This window comes from Mus caroli, chromosome 15, assembly GCF_900094665.2.
Source record: "Mus caroli chromosome 15, CAROLI_EIJ_v1.1, whole genome shotgun sequence".
Lineage (NCBI taxonomy): Eukaryota > Metazoa > Chordata > Mammalia > Rodentia > Muridae > Mus > Mus caroli.
In genome coordinates, this window is record NC_034584.1 from 382,365 (window position 1) to 399,837 (window position 17,473).

The 17,473-nt window shown below is 40.6% G+C and overlaps 1 protein-coding gene across 4 annotated transcripts in view; it reads right to left on the minus strand.

Moving 5' to 3' along the window:
• Positions 1-14,051, minus strand: part of Ghr (growth hormone receptor) — a 253,932-nt gene extending 239,881 nt beyond the window's left edge. Inside the window, exon 1 of one of the 4 annotated variants that reach the window (XM_021182903.2) lies at positions 13,546-14,051. The gene's annotated coding sequence lies outside the window, so the exon portion shown is untranslated. Of the gene's footprint in view, positions 1-12,538; positions 12,709-13,545 lie in introns of those variants that run through there. The other 3 variants (XM_029469879.1, XM_029469880.1, XM_021182901.2) reach the window with 3 other exon arrangements.
• Positions 14,052-17,473: the final 3,422 nt, after the last annotated feature.

The window sequence follows — 17,473 nt, forward strand, 5'->3', positions numbered from 1 at the left end:
TGCCATTAGCTACTTAAATGTGGTAGAGATTTCTCTTGAAAATTCTTATCCTGCTTTATCAATGTGTTAAAATGTTAAATTTGGTGAAGTTGAAGTCATTTCCTTTTAAAAAGATGACTGTGGTATCATCAGGCTCTGTTAGCTATGTATTGGCCCATAAAAATAACATTTTTTTCAACGTTAATTTAAACAACATTTTTAAAACCAGACATTTGTTACTGTGCAGTGGAAAAACAGTGTCCCAGAGGCAAATTAGGTATATGATGTTAGCTTATGGTCTTCCACTAGGTTTTGTCAAACTGTTGGGAGTGGGGGTAGGGAGACTTCACCTCCATGCTTACTGTGGTAATTTAAATTCAAACAGCTCCCTTAAGCTCATATGCAGTTAGTGAGACTGTTTAGAAAGCATTATGAGGTATATGATCTTGCTGGAGGAAGTATGTCATTGGGAGTGGGCTATGAAGTTTCAAAAGACTCTCTCCATTTCTAATTAGCTGTCTATGCCTCCTTGCCTTAGAGATGTGGGCCCTCAGCTGTTACTCTAGGATCATGCCTGCATACTCTGTGCATTCCTGATTACTGCTGCCATGTTCCTCACGGTGATGGTGATGGATTCTTACCTTCTGAAACAGTAGGTCCCCAATAAACACTTCCTTCTGTAAGTTGCCTGGATCATAATGTTTTGTGGCAATAGGAAAGCAAGTAAAACACTCATTCGCATGGTAATTGTTAGAAAAGGTGTCAGTGTCATATGGGGTACTAAACTGAGAGCCCTAGCTCCTGATTCCACGTTGGCTCCTGGAAATGGTGCCTTTTTATGTGGGTGACTCCAGAGGACAGTCAAAACAACACCTTGTTTTCCAATGTGATATTCCAATACGTTTAGGAGACCACCAAAGGCAAAACTCACGGTGCCTAGGAATGATTCCGTCTCCAAAGCAGTCCACTTTACTCCAGTCATTAGCAACACATCATATAATTTCAGCTCACACCCAACAGAAAGGAAATGCAACCACATGTCTTGAAAGTAGGAACACTACCTAGATGTCAGTTGCTAGAAAAATGAAGGTTAGATACAATTGGGATTAGAAAGATTTACATTTGAATCTTGGCTGTACGGCATGTCATCTGTGGGTCCTTTACCAGTTAGCTTCTCAATTGTTTAATCACATAAATAAATCATGGGGTATTAGTTGGGATTAAGCTATTTAAAGTGAAAACTGAGCTTGGTATAGCTGGCCCCACAGGAAGCACTTCCTCAATACTGACTACCTAGCAGTGGTTGTTTAAGCAAATGATTTATATGTATGCAAAGTCAAGAAAGCATAGTCCTTTGCCTGGTAAAAGCTTAAAAATAGCATTTACAAAAGCAAACCTGAAACTCAGACATGGAAAGGCTACTGGGAATTTTTCCTCTAGAAATTGTAATATTTTCTAGATAGAAGCTGAAAAAAAAGCATCTTACACACACACACACACACACACACACACACACACACACACACCACAGAGAGAGAGAGAGAGAGAGAGACAGACAGAGAGAGACAGAGATAGAGACACTCCTAGACAGAGAGACAGAGACTTATACTCAATGCTTACACTTAAATTCTTCTGTTTGTATATTTTTCTTTATATTTGTGTGTGTGTGGCGGGGAGGTGTTTGTGCCATGGCATGCATGTGTCAGTTAACAGCTCTCTGGAGTCAGTTCTTTCCTTCTGTGATGTTCAACAGGGTCTCTCATTTCTGCCTCTTTTAAATATATGGTGGATTCCAGGCTAGCTAGTTTGTGAGCTTTGGAGTGTTCTTCTGCCTCTAGCTGAACTTGGGTCCTCTGCAAAAGCAGCCAATGCTTTTAATTACTGAACTATCTCTCTAGCTCCCACCTCCAGCTTTCTATGTTTGCTTTGTGCTGTCTTATGTGGATAAAGCCTTTACCTTCTGAGTCATCTTCCTAATCCTAATTTTTTTTTAAATGAAGAAACTTTGTCTCTGCAACTTAAATGATCTAAGAACTGTTGTGTATAGAAAGGATCAATGCACAGCCTTTATGGCTGGAGGCATACAAGGCAGTCGGACTGGATCTGCCCTCTATACATCACATGGTCTCTGAGGAGGCTTAATGAGGTACATTTTGCAAAGATGCATTTGTAGATTGTGCTCATAATTGCATATACAAAGGACCAAAGGTTATAGTTGAAAACTATGACAATTTAATGTAGCCATTTAAGTAAAAATAACAATCTCATATACGTGTTCTAAAAAACGATTTTTTTTCCTTTGAAAATGTTTACTATTTTATATATTGAAATACACAAAGGATTTCCTCTTGTTCAATTTCTACTTGTCCCTTCAGAGGAAAAAATGTCTATTTTACATGGTTTTTGGTGTTTACCTTAGAAATTAGATATCTTTCCAAGTCAATAATTTGTGTTTTACATAGATGTCATGTTATTAGATGCTAACTCTAGGCTTTCAGCAACTTGTAATCAAGACAAAAATAAACAAAAACCTTTAAGCTCATCCTTTTCTCCATTTAGAATTAGAGGTTAGAGGGATTTCAGTGTTGGTTAGCCCCGACATGCATGGTGTTTGTCTTCCCAGAGTCAAAGCTCAAATCATTTACAAGAACTCGTATTTCTCAACTTCATGTCCCAAGTTCCAACCCAACAGAGGGTAATTTTTAGCTGGAGCACTGGAAACGTAAGGATTTCTGACAGGTTTCACTGAAGAGTCTACATGCCTCATGTAACAACACCTCAAAAAAAAAAAAAAAAAAAAACAGGTAGCTATAGAAAAATTGAAAGAATGGTCAAACTTTGAACTATGATACACCATAAGATAACAAAATTCTTTGAATTATAATGCAACATCAATATCCTGCCCTGGACATACTTGCTTTCATGTCTGTTATTGGTCTGTACCATGATATTACTTTCTCATAAAAGGTGTGTGTTTAACTTTCTAAAGAGCTTTTCTGTCATTTTGTGCAGATTGGTTAGTAAAAAATAACAAGTTTTACAAGTATAAAGTGAAAAATAATTTGCAAATTCAAGGCTGACTCTTAATTCAGTTTCTGATTGCAGTTTGATAATACATATTACTTCATTTCTAGAACAAAATCACCAAGGTTAGTGTCTAGACATATGCAGAAGAGTGGAGATAACTATAGTATTAGGAGTGGAATAAATAGAAGACGTTTCACTTTAGCTGTTCTTTACTGTGAGTCACTGACAAGAAACTTGACAAATTTAATTTTTTAGTCTGTCAGAGATAACAAAATCATCTCACAGTTAGAAGGAGTAAAGCGTGGGCAAACTAGATGTCCAAAACTTATCTGACAGTATTGTATTAATTTTATTTTTAAATTTACCACAAATTAATAAATAAGATAATATCAATGATGAAAAGTACTAAGAAAATACAACAGGATCAAATTAAACCTTAACCTAGTTAGCAGAAGTTAATGTAGTTAGGGTCTGAGAAGAACTTTCTGAGGAGATGGGTTGCATGAGAAGAGAACTAGCCTTGTGGGTAGACGAGATCTACATATACATTGTTACTTTGTTAAAAATCTTTTTAAAATCTCAATCAGAATTTGCCTTTCTTCAGTAAGCTAAGGTTGGCTTGGGAAATACATAGTCTCCTTACCCAAAAAGTATATTTAAAATGGGGGGTGGGGCTTTTTTGGTTGAAGGTACATACCAAAGTGTTCACAGCTAATGAAAAGGATTATAATATTAATGATTGCTAAGTTGTCTAATCAGTTACCTGGGACTCAAAAAATACTACTCACTTTACTTTGCACTTAAATTTTCCCATAGCCAAAAGCTAACCTGGAAAATATGTAGTATTATGGATGGCCCAGATCTTTATCATTGACAAGGCTATTTCACACTTATGAGGAGTCAGAAACTAATGTTTAAAATATGAGTTTGAAAATGATTTTTATCCATATACGTTCAAATCAGTAGCACCCAGCAGAAAGGACAGACGTGCTTTTGGCAAATTCATGTCAGTATTTCTTTACTATAGACAAGGTCCATTATTCTCCTTTGAAAGGGTTATTTCTTCATGTTCACTCACTAATTAATATGTGTTATTTTTATGTGTTCCTTTTACAATTGTAGGAGAGTTATGTATTTAATTTTTTTAGACAATTACTTTTCAATGCATAATTTTAAATTGTCCTTATGATGGGAAATAGTGTACTTATTTGTCCATATAGGACTATTTCTTCAATGTTAAAATTAAAATTGTTATGCTTCTGTGTGCAGATTTCCCAGGTTTCTGTACTTCACACTGTATTGCCAGAGGATAATCTTTACTCAGGAATGTCCTTACCATAACCATCACCATTCCACTGGTCAGCTTTCAATCATCCTTTAACTTTCTGAAAGCATCCCCTTGCTTAGGGAGGGTCTCCCTTCATAGACAGACAGACATCTGAGGAACACATGCAGCAAGAATGACATTTAGTATTGATTTGAAAACCAAAGCTTCACAAGTCACTGATAATTATATGTGTTTTTGTAATATAGTGACAGCTTAAGTAGTGACAGAGATGTCACAAGAAGCTAATCTCTGATGAACAGAGCTTTTGGAAAGAGACAAATGTCAATAGCTCTGGACAAATGAGCACTTGAGGAACTCATTAAAACCCTAATTTAGTTGTCCTGTATAAAGAGGCAGAATTTTACACACACACACACACACACACACACACACACACACACACACACACACACACATATCAAGTGTGTATTTTGCAGTGAAAATCCTAAGTCTTCACTCTTCCACCCTCTCATCAAGATACTGCAGAAAGTTAGCCCTCTCTCTTCAGTCCAATGTGTATGAGCACTGTGTCTACTCATTTAAACTACAGAAGTGAGGACCATCATCACCATTTTTGCAGAGAGATCTAAGGGATTTTTAACCTGCTCAGATTCATAAAGAAAGCCAATAAAAATAGACAGAGCTTGATCCAAATGAACAAGCCAGTCCTCTGTGATTTCAACGTCTATTCCATGTCTCGTGTAGAATACCAAACTATCTTTAGGGTTTCATAATAGCTGACACTTCATAGGTATCTTTCAACTGAAATTTATGGCAAATTTGTGTGTGGTTCCAACAGAAAGAACTGTTGGTCAAGTCTATTAGGTGTCTCAGTTCACAATCTATGCACTTGGCTAGTTAACTCAACTAACTGTCACTCTTCCATATGAATGGCATAAATAAACATATTTGTTGTAGCCAGAATGTGTCCCCTAAGGGTTTATGTGTTGAAATTTAATCCTTGTGAGGTAGTGAAAGGGTAGAAAGTATGATCCAAGTATGATGTTTACAGACGAGGCCTTTGGGAGGTTATAAAAATTAAATAAGATCATTGGGGTTGGAATTCCTATGACCAAATAGTTATGGCTTTGCAAGGGGAGAGGAAAAGACCAAGCAAGACACGCACTTGCGTTCCCTGCCTCTTGTATGTGTTACCTTGAATTGAGTACAAACTGTTAGCGGTATCAAAATCTTCATAGCTGGCCTGGCATCAACAGTCATTCAGAACTGTTAGCTAAAATAACCCTATTTTATACATTATTGATCCAGCAAATAATAGTATGTTGTTAGCAATAGAAACCACACTAAGAAAAAAAGACTTCATTTTTATAATTTATGTTAATAGGAGATACTAAAATTTAACAGAGCCTAGCAGAAAGATAGAATTGAGTAATAAATCTGAAAACTCTCCCATTGAAAAGACTCCTATTTTCACCTTTTGTAAAGATTTTCTCACAAAAATTCAATTTAATATTAATTAAAAACATACAACTCCCTTAAGTTTTCATAATAAATATATTTCCAAATGCCCTCTACATTATCAGACATAAAAACCGAGATTCAAGTAATAGGTTCATAACCTTAAGGTATAGAAAACCTTAAGGCTACGTTAGACCAGGAGTTAGGAAACGTATGGGACAGGGAAATGGAAGGGGAGGAGCCCACCTCAGATTCCTCTTTCATGAGGCTGGTTTAATAGGATATTCTTAAAGAGCAATTATACTATTAGCACCATCAATAGGACTCTTAGAATAGTGGCATGAGAAGAAATATTGAAATTATTACTATTTCAAATATATTGCATTTGAGAAACAGAAATATGCAGAAATGCCATACAGTAGCTACCCACTACTCCAACAAGCCCTGAGCTCAACATGGCCTCCTGAATACCCAACTCAAGTGATGAGCATAGTGATACATAACGTCTATAGGTACAGGAAGAAGCCCTATAATGTGACAAACCCACATTAAGTCCTACCTGATCTTCTGCTACTAATAACCCTAGGGAGCTTTGGGTATACATTTGATCCTCAGTTCCCAACTTCCTGGCATAAAACATTTTAAATCCTTTGTACATAAGAGAAGGAGTTACTACACCATAAGACTTGCCTTGAGAGCTACTTTGGTTATAAAGCCCTCTCTTCAAATCCTTCAGCCCAGATAAATTCCCCTACTTAAAAAACTCTGTATGATTTGTAGTTTATTACTTTTCATTCAACTCAGTTACCAGTTGTTCCATAATATCACCATTATATATTATTAATGTAGCATTCCTTAACTGAATGCTGGATCCTGATTCAAGAGTGATACATCACACTACTTTTATAGTCCCAATGTCTATAACATTCCAAAGGACACATTAATGGCTCAGTAAACATATTCCCTGTCTTTGAATTTTTCAGGGGTGCCAAAAATGACCACTGGTTTGGTCAAACTTGTATCCTGTGGGAGGCAGACTTACTTATTAGCATTGTTCCCCCAGTTACTTTAACTTTTCAGATAATATAATTCTCATAGAAATACTCAGCTTTATACAACCAAACTTAAAACTTCATGGCTGTGATGGGGGTGTATGAAGCCCCAGCCTAATTATATCTAAGAGTGGGCTAGAGACGGTCTCAGCAATGAAGAGCACTTGCACTCTTCCAAAGGACTGAGCAAACCGATGGAGGGCATATGAGGCTGTAACTCCAGTTGAGAAGTTACTTCCTCTTAGAATCTCAGTGATCATCAGGTACCCATGTGGTGTACAGTCTTACATGCAGGAAAGGCACCCATATACACAAAAATGATTTTTAATAAAAAATAATATGTCTCCATACTGCTTCTTTCAGAGTCCGGGGGAAGGATTCTCTTTGGGATGTTTGTCCTCAAGTGCCATCATTGAACTAAGGAACTCAAACAAAATTGCATAACATGCTTAGATTTCAGATGTCATCATTATCTACATTTCTTTGCCCCAGACTATCCCCAAAGTCTTCTGTTATTCCCTTGGTTGCTCAGTATATCTTCCTACTTCCTACTGAGGCAAAGCCATCAATGGAATACTTATGGAGCATCTGTGAGAAGTAAGATATAACTTGGGCAGTATCTTTCAGAAAGATAAGATACTACAGTGGTAATATGAGAGATGTCATTTCTCTCCATTCTCTGGCTTCTTGTTTTAATATCTTTTATTTGCTCCATATAAACATGGCATATTTTTTCAGCTATTATGACCTTCTTCAAGGATTCTGGTACTTTTCTTTGTCCTTATGAGATGATGACTTTGAAATGTGTATATGTATGTGCATATAGTATATATATATGTGTGTGTGTGTGTGTGTGTGTGTGTGTATGTATATATATATGTGTGTGTGTGTATGTATGTATATGTATATATATATATATGTATATATATATATATATACACACAATTTATCATTCATCTATCTATTCTTTACCAGGAAAGTTTCCAAATTGACATTTCCTGGCTAAAAATCACATAGTTTGAATGTCCCCAGAAAGGCAACTGACAGGACAAATCTTGAGTCATCACACTGCCCAAGAACAAAGTTGACTTTCTGAAAATTAGAAAGAAAAGAAGTTTGAGCTTATCAGCTATCATCCAAGTCCAGATGGGCTTACAGCATCAGATATCACAAGAGCTGTAAGCAAGCAAGGGACCCACCCATGACTCTGTTCTGCAAAGCTGCATTCTGCTTTCCCTCACAATGACAATACTAGAGGAGAAAAATGGACATGATTCTTAATGCGGTTACTACATTTTCAAAGAAAAATAAAAAGGTATTTTTTGTTGTTGTTCTTTTGGTCTTAATTTTTGTTGTTGTTGTTTTTTGACAAATAAGTTACTGTAAGCCTCTTGTACTTGAAAGGTACAAAAAAAAGTCTTTTAAAAAGATTTTTGAATGAAAATCTTTTTTAAATTTTTGTTTTATTTTCTAAACTACCAAAGAAACAATTAAATAGTTATTGTATCAAGTAGGTATATGTAGCACTGTAAGTTGTTCCTTGCTGAACAGTTCATTAACAATGTACCTTCAGTTTGCAAAATCTTTGTATGTTCCAATTTTGAAGGGGTTTTTGGTAAAGAATTTTCTACCATCTCTGCTGTGTTCCTAACATGCAATCTTCTTGCTAGGGTGTCCTTTTAACTTAGACTCAACACATTTATAACCTGATAAATATAATTTACTGGTATCAGGATCATGTTCATCTAAAGAAATGATATCGTCATCATCCACTATGAATAATCTCCATACATGCTGTAGCCCATTCTGAGCAGGTGGCAAGGAAATTTATAATTTGTTAAGAAGCCCAAGACCTCAAACCAATCACGGCAGGCAGGTATTTATGATCCACAGATGCTAAAGACCCTATGCAGAAATACAAGGTAGACCTTATATTCTTAGGGGAGAAAAGTAAGTTCCAGAGGAGGTCATCAGCATGAGTGGCAAATTCCCAGCCAATGAGCACTTTTTTTAACCACACCCTTTTCAAATGTAAGCCAGCTTTCCTGTCTCACATCAAGGTTGCTTAGACCTTATAAATCACGAGTAGCTGAACATTCAGCCATTTCCCAGCTAGACACACTGCAGGATATGGGGACCTAATTTCATACGGATGTTAGACTATAGCTTCTAATGGAAACTGAGCACTTTAGAGTTGTCTGTGACATTAGCAAGCTATTTGCCTCCTGAGCAAAAAGTGGGTTGTTGATTTAGCCATGTCCTCTGCCTGCATCTCAAACCCAGTTGCCAAACGAAGCATTTCTGTCCAGTGTACTTTCACCTCATTTGGGGCCAGATGGCACGCTCTGTGAGACATGGGCAGAACAAGCCTTCAATAAATGTTTGATTGCCATTAGTGAGTCATGCTCACGAAAGTAGCACAATAAGCTGCATGAAAGAAGTGCATCAGAATCAGAACCTGTCTGTAGCACGCAGCTACAACTTGCTTATCTTCAGAAAATTCTAATCATGTCCTTTTCGTGGTAGGTAATCCTTAATAGGGACAAGAAGCTAATGAGCTGTCTCCATGGCATATAAAATTATACTTATCTCTCTTATTACACGTTGTGTGGATGTGTAGCACGTGTGGGCTTGAAGAACTCAGGAAACGGTTACAACCTTGACTATAAATGCATAGTAATCTGAAAAGAACAGGTTGTTATCTACCTTACAGGGTTGAAATTAGATAATGGTATAATGAGATGGCCAGTTAAACACTATTGATATTAAGCTGTCTTTGTAGATATAGAATGTGTAAAACCAAGAATCCCTAATCTGTGTTTTGGGCAATATATATTGGTTAGGGGCAGAGAGAACGTGGAGCTTGAGGCAAATTGTTCATGGCAGAGAAAGGTAAGGTTCAATGGTGGTAAGAAAGACTCCTAGGACAGGCACCAAGAATTTAAGGAAAAGAGCACAGGGCTTCCAAATATAGAAAGATTTCTAAACAACAGAAAGAAAGAATGTTAGATTCAGTCAAAGAGTAGGAAAATACAGATTTTTTAAAGTTGATTTGACACAAGGTTGAATTTTCTCCAAAGAAAGTTCTAGAATGGATTGGCCTAGGGAAAAAGCGAGATTTCAGTTTATCTAGGAGGCAATAGACTAGATATTGAAGTAGAGATTCCCACACTACCTAAAGTTACCTTGAAAGTAGTTACCAAGCTAAGCAGCTGTTATTGGGTATAACGTTGTCACGAGAGCTGTTCTAGATGGGGGAAACACCACTTTCTAAAAAGGACATGCTGCCCTGCTTACACACCTGGCTGAGGGGTTGACTTCAGGCTTAGCAAACTCAAATTCTCACCAATTCAAATTTAACTGCTCATATCATTCAAGTCATGACTACATCAAGGTAGCTTTCTCTCCCCTCCCCTCTCCATCATGCTAGGGATAGATCCTAGTGCCTTACACATACTAAGTGGCGATTCTCTGCTACAGCCTTCTTTTACAAAGAAAATGTGTGAGTTTATATAGCCACACACCAAGGGGCAGAAGTATTTCCATTAGTGGCATATTTAAGAATTCAGCCTTTAAGAGCAAGTACACATTGCTTCTTCTTTGTCTTTTGGCTAAGACTGAGTGTAAAGCAACCGTACCTCCAAAATTATGACATTTGCTGGTGGAAAGAGCTAAGAAGTGTAATCCCCTAGTTAGTGTAGATTTTTACAAGTAGAGCCATGCTGTGTGTGTGTGTGTGTGTGTGTGTGTGTGTGTGTATGTGTGTGCGTATGTGTGTGTATGTGTGTGTGTTTGTGTGTGTATGTGTGTGTATGTGTTTGTGTGTGTATGTGTTTTGTGTGTGTATGTGTGTGTATGTGGTTGTGTGTGTGTATGTGGTTGTGTGTGTGTATGTGTTTGTGTGTGTGTATGTGTGTGTATGTGTTTGTGTGTGTGTATATGTGGTTGTGTGTGTATGTGTGTGTATGTGTTTGTGTGTGTGTGTGTGTGTGTGTGTGTGTGTGTGTGTGTGAGTGAGCTAAACAATCTGGTGCCCCATATTTCTGCATATCACTCAGATTTATCTGTACATTAACAATGCTTAGCAGCAGAAAGCCAAAAAGGCTGGCCAAGTTGGAGCAACTTCAAGATTTGTTTCCACACTGGGGTGTTTCATGCACTTGGCAGAAGCAGGCTGCAACTGTAGCTTCATTTATTATGTGGTGCTATAAACATTGTGTCTTGAGCTAACAAGACACTCTACATGACAGTCCCATAGGTTACCAAGCACTGTAAACATCTGTTAACACGGGCGCCAGAGATAGCATAGTCAAGGCCTGTTGTGTCCATTTGAAAGTGGTTTATGAGGTGCAGTCTACTGTTTAAAAATAATAATCAGAAACACAGCCACAAACCCCGACTAATACAAATATTTGCAGGACAAAGTTAGACTCACTTTGAAACACTATGCAGTAATGTCGTCACATGGCCCCTGCATTTACAGACTCATTTCACACCTTGCTCATTAAGCATGGTCTTTCCATGGTATTCAGGAGACCAAAACAGTAATTTCACTGTGATATATTTATTTCCAAAAGAAAAAAGAGAGATTTTTGAATGTAGATTGACCATTTTTTTTTTCCTTTAGACTAATGTGAAGCCAAAAGTTTATAAGGACGGAAGAAGGCAATGAAAACTGGATAGGGCTTTGTAATCTACAAATGATAATTGCCCAGAGTTTCTTGGCAAGCATGCACCCTTTAGTCCACCCAGAGGTCTCTCTGGAGGGGAAATGAATGGCTGAAGACCTCTTGGCATCTAATCTCAGACCAGGACTTTGCTTTTCTCAAAGGAAAAATAATGTCCCAGCCAGAGAATATACAATCATACATGTATATAGTCATAATTACATACATATGTATATGTGTGCCCAGCATATATGTTATATGTATGCATATTCCATATGTATAATATATACATGTACAATACATGTGTACACATTTAAAATATACATATTATATATAATACATATATAATATATAGTCTATTATACATATATAATACATATACAATATATAATCTCTGCTACTTTGTTTCTGTTATTTTACTTCATTTCTATGTAACATTTTAATCTGTGAATATATTTCAGTAGCTGCCACCTCAAGAATAAGATGATACCTCTTGCGATCTATGTAGAAAACAGCTTAGAGTTCTAGTTGCTCCCACAGATCCAATTTCTGTAGGAAGAGGTAAGCACTGTCCCAGCCACATCCGGGGAGCTGAGGAGGAAACACCCTCACTGAGACCTCTTACCCCACCCGGACACAAACAGCAGCACCTGGGAGACAGACAGATCCACAGTAAATCTGCTCTGGTCTCTCAAATTCGCAACCATACATGCATACCTCTCCCAGATGTTTAAATACCCTCCCACTCAGCTTTCCCGAGAACTCCAGAAACCCCCATTTCCAGTCCTCAGACCTTCCAAGGCAAGTAAATTAGGTATTTTAAAGTCCAGGAACTTTATTCCTATTCAGGAACAGCTGTGTCTTCCCAACTCTCTGCCTTCCCACTACCTTTCTCTGTCAGGCCAAGACCTCGCGGAGATACAAACAGCAGGCAGCATCTCAATGGTTTCTTCCTCCCTCTCAACACCCTGATTCAGGAAGCCAACACACCTCCCAATGCGCTCCCACACAAACATACAGCACACATATATACTGCACACCTCTTCAGCACACACATCAGAGCTCACCACGGAAACCTGCAGCCTGGTCCCAGCAGACGTACTCCCCGGTGCTATATATAAAGTCCTTGCCCAGAAATAGATTTCCCCACGCACCCACAAGCGGATAGTCCCATGTTACAACTACTGCTTGCAGCCAGCTCTCTCCCTCTCTCTCTCCAGATGTGACCCGACTCACCCGCTCACCTCTCAAGACTCTGCAGTTCTATCAGAACTTTGAGCCTGGTTGATTTCATAACCACGAGTGTGTCCAGCGCCGGGACAGTTTGGCTTGCCACAATTTCCACTCACCCCAGTTCATGGAGACTCTGGTGTCGGTGACTGACTTCAGCTCCTCTGCTTCCAGCTCGCAGCTGCAGCCTGCACAGACTGCGCAAAGGCAGAGCGCTGCGGGGGTCGCGTGCTTCACAACCCACCCTCCGGAGTCCCTCAGGTCATCACACCCAACCGGGAGCTCGCTTCAGACAGCAGCAGCAGCTTTCACAGTCCTTGCTCCAGGTTGGCAGGCTGACGGTGACAAACACACTCGCGAAACTTTTAAGACCAAGAAAACTGTCTTAGGAAGAAACCTCTCCTTGCATCTCACAACCTGGTTGGAGCAGGCTCCAGGCTGGGATCGTTCGCTTGCTGCCCCCCACCCCCACCCCCATTCCTTGTCGCCCACATCAACTTTCAGCTTCACTCAGCACCAAGAACAACTTACACACACACAGGCGCGCGCGCGCGCGCGCGCGCGCGCGCACACACACACACACACACACACACACACACACACACACTTCTCCAGGACACGGAGGATCGGGTTACACCAACCCATCAGCGGAAAACAACTTTTGAGAAGGGAATACAACCCACCCTAAACTCATCAAAATAAAATAAAATAAAATTATCGGGGCAAATACATAAAAGTGACTCCAATTTTTCACAAGCAGTTGGCATGCCCCGGTCTACTCCCAGGTCTCCTGGCACAATGTGAGGGAAATAAGAGCTGGACTCCCGGAGTCCCCCTCCAGTACCTCGGAGTTTCGCCTCGGGAGACAGAGCGCGGGTTCGTGTCCGCTTGGGGGCTGCTGGAGCCGAGGCCTCAGGCCCGCGTGGACCCAGCCCGGGGTCCCCACGGCTGCCGGGATTCAACAGCAGCCGTCGCCGCCACCGCCGCTGTAGCAGCCGCCTCTGCCAGTGCCGCCGCTCCCTAGACCGCCTCCTCTTCCCATGGCTGCGCCCTGCTTGGCAGCTCGTGGGCTGTCAGGCTTGGGGAGGAGGAAGGGGGCGGGGTGAAACGGGAAGGGAGGAGGGGAGGGGAGGGGAGAGGAAGAGAGGGGAGGGGTGGGAAAAGGCGGCTGGCGTTCGGCTCTGCGAGGGACCCGCCGCCGCCGCGGGGATCCAGGCTGCCTAGGGGAAGGGCAGCGGGAGCTGAGGGCAGCCGAATCCGGGGCTGCTGCGGGGAGGCTGAGCGCCGCCCCCGCTACTCAGTCCGCTGGGCTGGGATGAAGCTTTCTGACGAGGAGTTGCGAGTTGGTGCGTGTCGCTCTCAACTGGGCGGCGGGGCTCCTCCTAGAGGAAAATATTGGTAGTTGCGGGAGACTTCCCTCCTCTCCACCCATCGGGTTCCCCCAAAGAAGGCAGTATCTAGAAGTCCTCAAGAACAGGCTGTAAGTTCAAAGAGAGCAATGCACCTCCTGCAGGTACGGGAAGAAGTGGCCTTGGGAAGTGCGATGAGTCTACTAGGCTTTTATCTGTCTAGTTGGTTCCAATTTTCAAACTCCTGTTCACTGGGACATTAAAGACATTCCAATCCGAGAGGTTAAAAAAAAGTGGAGACAACGTAGGTAATTTACCAAGAATGCTTGTTTGTTTGAAGAGAGCTATGTTAGTACGGAACACACATCTGCAGGGAAGGCACGAATAAGGTCCAGCCTGAGGTTTGTTCTTGTTTGTGACCTAGAGAAAGACAGTTTGTCTATCAGACAACAGGCTCTTGCTACCTAGTCCATTTTGTTGGAAAAAAAAAATTAACCAAGATGGGAGTTGGTCAAAGCACTTCTCTAAGTCAGAGTGCTGTGTAAGTATTGTCACGAAGCACCAGACGGCCAATTAGCACTCTCTTCTCCAGGCATAGAGTACAAAGGTACAAAAGTTCAGCCCCGGGCTGTCTAGCTGTCTTGTATCTGGAGGAGCAACTGGTCATGTGGTCTTTTTACTGTTTGCTTTGTTCTGACAGCTAGTTGTAAGCTCACTTATCTTTAACCTTGCTAACAGCCTCAGCTTTAAAAAGGACCTCCACCCCCTCTTTTCACTAGCTTTCAGATCCAGAGTCACAGTAAAACGTTTAAGCACTGCAAAAGAATAAAATAACCAATTCCACACTAAGGTGATGGATGGGGTGGAAACCAAGAAACAGAGGACCAGACTCTTTGGAACTTCTGTTTTCAAAGTAACAGTGCAATTGGAAACTTTCTCACGAGCCCAGCTGTGTCTCAGCTGTCTCTTATGGATCTAGCATACAGAAAGGGGAAGAGATTCTGGAGATGATATGGATCATGACTCTGCCAGTCAGGCATTGAGGGTGGGCTGGTTACTGTCCTTGAACCAGTTCTGTTTCACAGGCAGGCTTTCTCTAAGACAATCTCCCTCAATCCCTTGGTTTCCATGCTAGGATGAAGCAGTAGGGGTGCTTACTGTCTCTGGAGCTTTTAAAGGGAGAGTTGCCCAGATAGAGAAACCCAAGAAAGGAAACCATGAGGTCAGGCAAAACTCCTGTTGGGTGGTCTGTGCTTGCCAAGCTGGCTGAAAGGGCAGTACTGACAGGCATGGAGACCGGTCAGTCCTCACATGCTTATTCCACTCTGTCCGAGGTGACCTTCCACCAGTGCACCTTGGATTCTGACAGTATCGACCTATCTCCTTCCATCCCCTCTGTTCTCACTCCTCTTTCTGCTCTCTCCAAGCCCAAAGAAGCTTCATCAAGCTACCTAGTCTAGTTTCTTGATCTAGAACCTAGACTAGGAAGGACCAGATGGACTTGTGGAAGATTTTTCTACATTCTGATCATGCTCCAAGGCGGTTTCAAGGTCGTGCTTAAACAAAAGCCTGTCCTCATGTTGCTCTGGTTTCAACTGCAGCGTCCACTCTGTTAGACATGGAAGCAGATTTCTCTAGACAGAAATGTGACCATGCATAGATAGACAGCATATGAAAAGATACACTGGCTTGTGTAGGAGATTAAAGAAAAGGGCTGTGATGTAACTTGGCAGGGTCTAGTATCTCCTGGGAGACAAACATCTGGGAATTTTGTGAGACTTCCTAGATTGGGTTCACTGAGGTGGACAGCACCATTGCGAGGATTAAGAGCCTAGGCTGAAAGAAAAGTGGGAAAGGAACTAAATAATAGCATTCTTTTCTCTCTGCTTCCTGACCGTGGACACACTCTGTTCAGCTGCTCTGCTCTTCTGCAGCCTGTCCTCACCACCGTGATGGGTGGATCCTCTTCAACTCCAAGTCAAAATAAACCAGAGGTGGAGAGATGCTTCAGTGACTACAGTACTTACTGTTCAAGTCCTAGGACCTGAGTCCCTAGCACCCAGAAACAATGATAAAGAGAGCTTGGTGGTTGGCTGGTGCACAGTCAGCACCAGTGATGCAAAGGCAGGCAGAAACCTGGAGCTCACTGGCCAGTCATGGTAATTAGAGACTCCGAGGTCCCTTTGGGAGACACTGTCTCAAAATAACTGAGAAGATAGAGAAAGGACATCTGAGAAGACAGCTGAGGTCACCCTCTGGCCTCCACAAACATGAGCATGCATGTGCACATGAATTCCAGGCCCCTGTGAACATGCACACATGCCTACACATACATATACAAAATTAAATAAAAAATAAAAAGAAATAAATATAAGCCAAGTTTCTGTAAATAGCTTCTTGTTGTAACTAATTCAAGACAGAACTTGTAATTTATATGAAGCACACCCTCTATTAACTCCAGAAATAAATATCTCTTTGGTCTCATGTATGACCATATGTAAGTGCTTTATATATTTTCCATTTAGGAAGGGGAAGTATCAGGCCCCGAGGTGACTACTTTGTGATGAGTATAGTTTACTCATCAAGTAATGAAAGTGAGATTGCATTTAACTCATATGCTCCATTCTGCCTAGAACACCCTGCTTTGTTCTCCCACAGTAATCCATCGCAGCTTTCAAGTCCAGCTCAACTGTTTACTTTCTCTCTGGAGATCTTCCTGGATCATCTCAAATCTGGAATTCTTTCATTTGCCTTGTATCTAAGGCTTTGTATTTATACTGGTTATATGTTGCATTTTTTGCTGATTTATTTCATTAATTATTAGGAAAATAATAAGTTTTTACTATCTGTAGTTGAAATGTTTCGATCAGTGCTAGCAAACAGTAAGGGATCTCATTAATGTTTAGTCAAAATCTAAAGAAAAAAGTTATATAAAAAATACACAGAGCTCTTGAATTCATATTTTAAAACTTGATCTCTCCACAGATCTCCAGGCTAGCAATAAGCCATTGTTAGATAGATTTTTTATAGATATCTCAACCCCAATTATATGCAAGTCAGAACTCTGATTCCTTCTCCAACCAGGGCTGCTGCAGTCTTCCTCTCAATAGACAGCAACTACTTCTCCCCAGTTACTGATATCACAAACCTTTGTGGTTATGCTTGCCTCTTCTTTGTCTGGATCTGTCTCCTTCATAGAGACGTCAAGAAGCAATTATCTCAAAACATTAGAATCTTAGCTCTATTGCTGCAATGCTTTATAAACTCAACTGGTCTCCCTGTTCCAACTTCTTTCGCTCCTCCCACTAACAACAATCTTGATCCAGTGCATGCTCTAAACTAAGTCAGGAGTGGAACTCTTTTTAAACACCAAACTATGCCATCCTTTTGCCGCCTGAGTCCCCATTTGAACTAATGTACAAA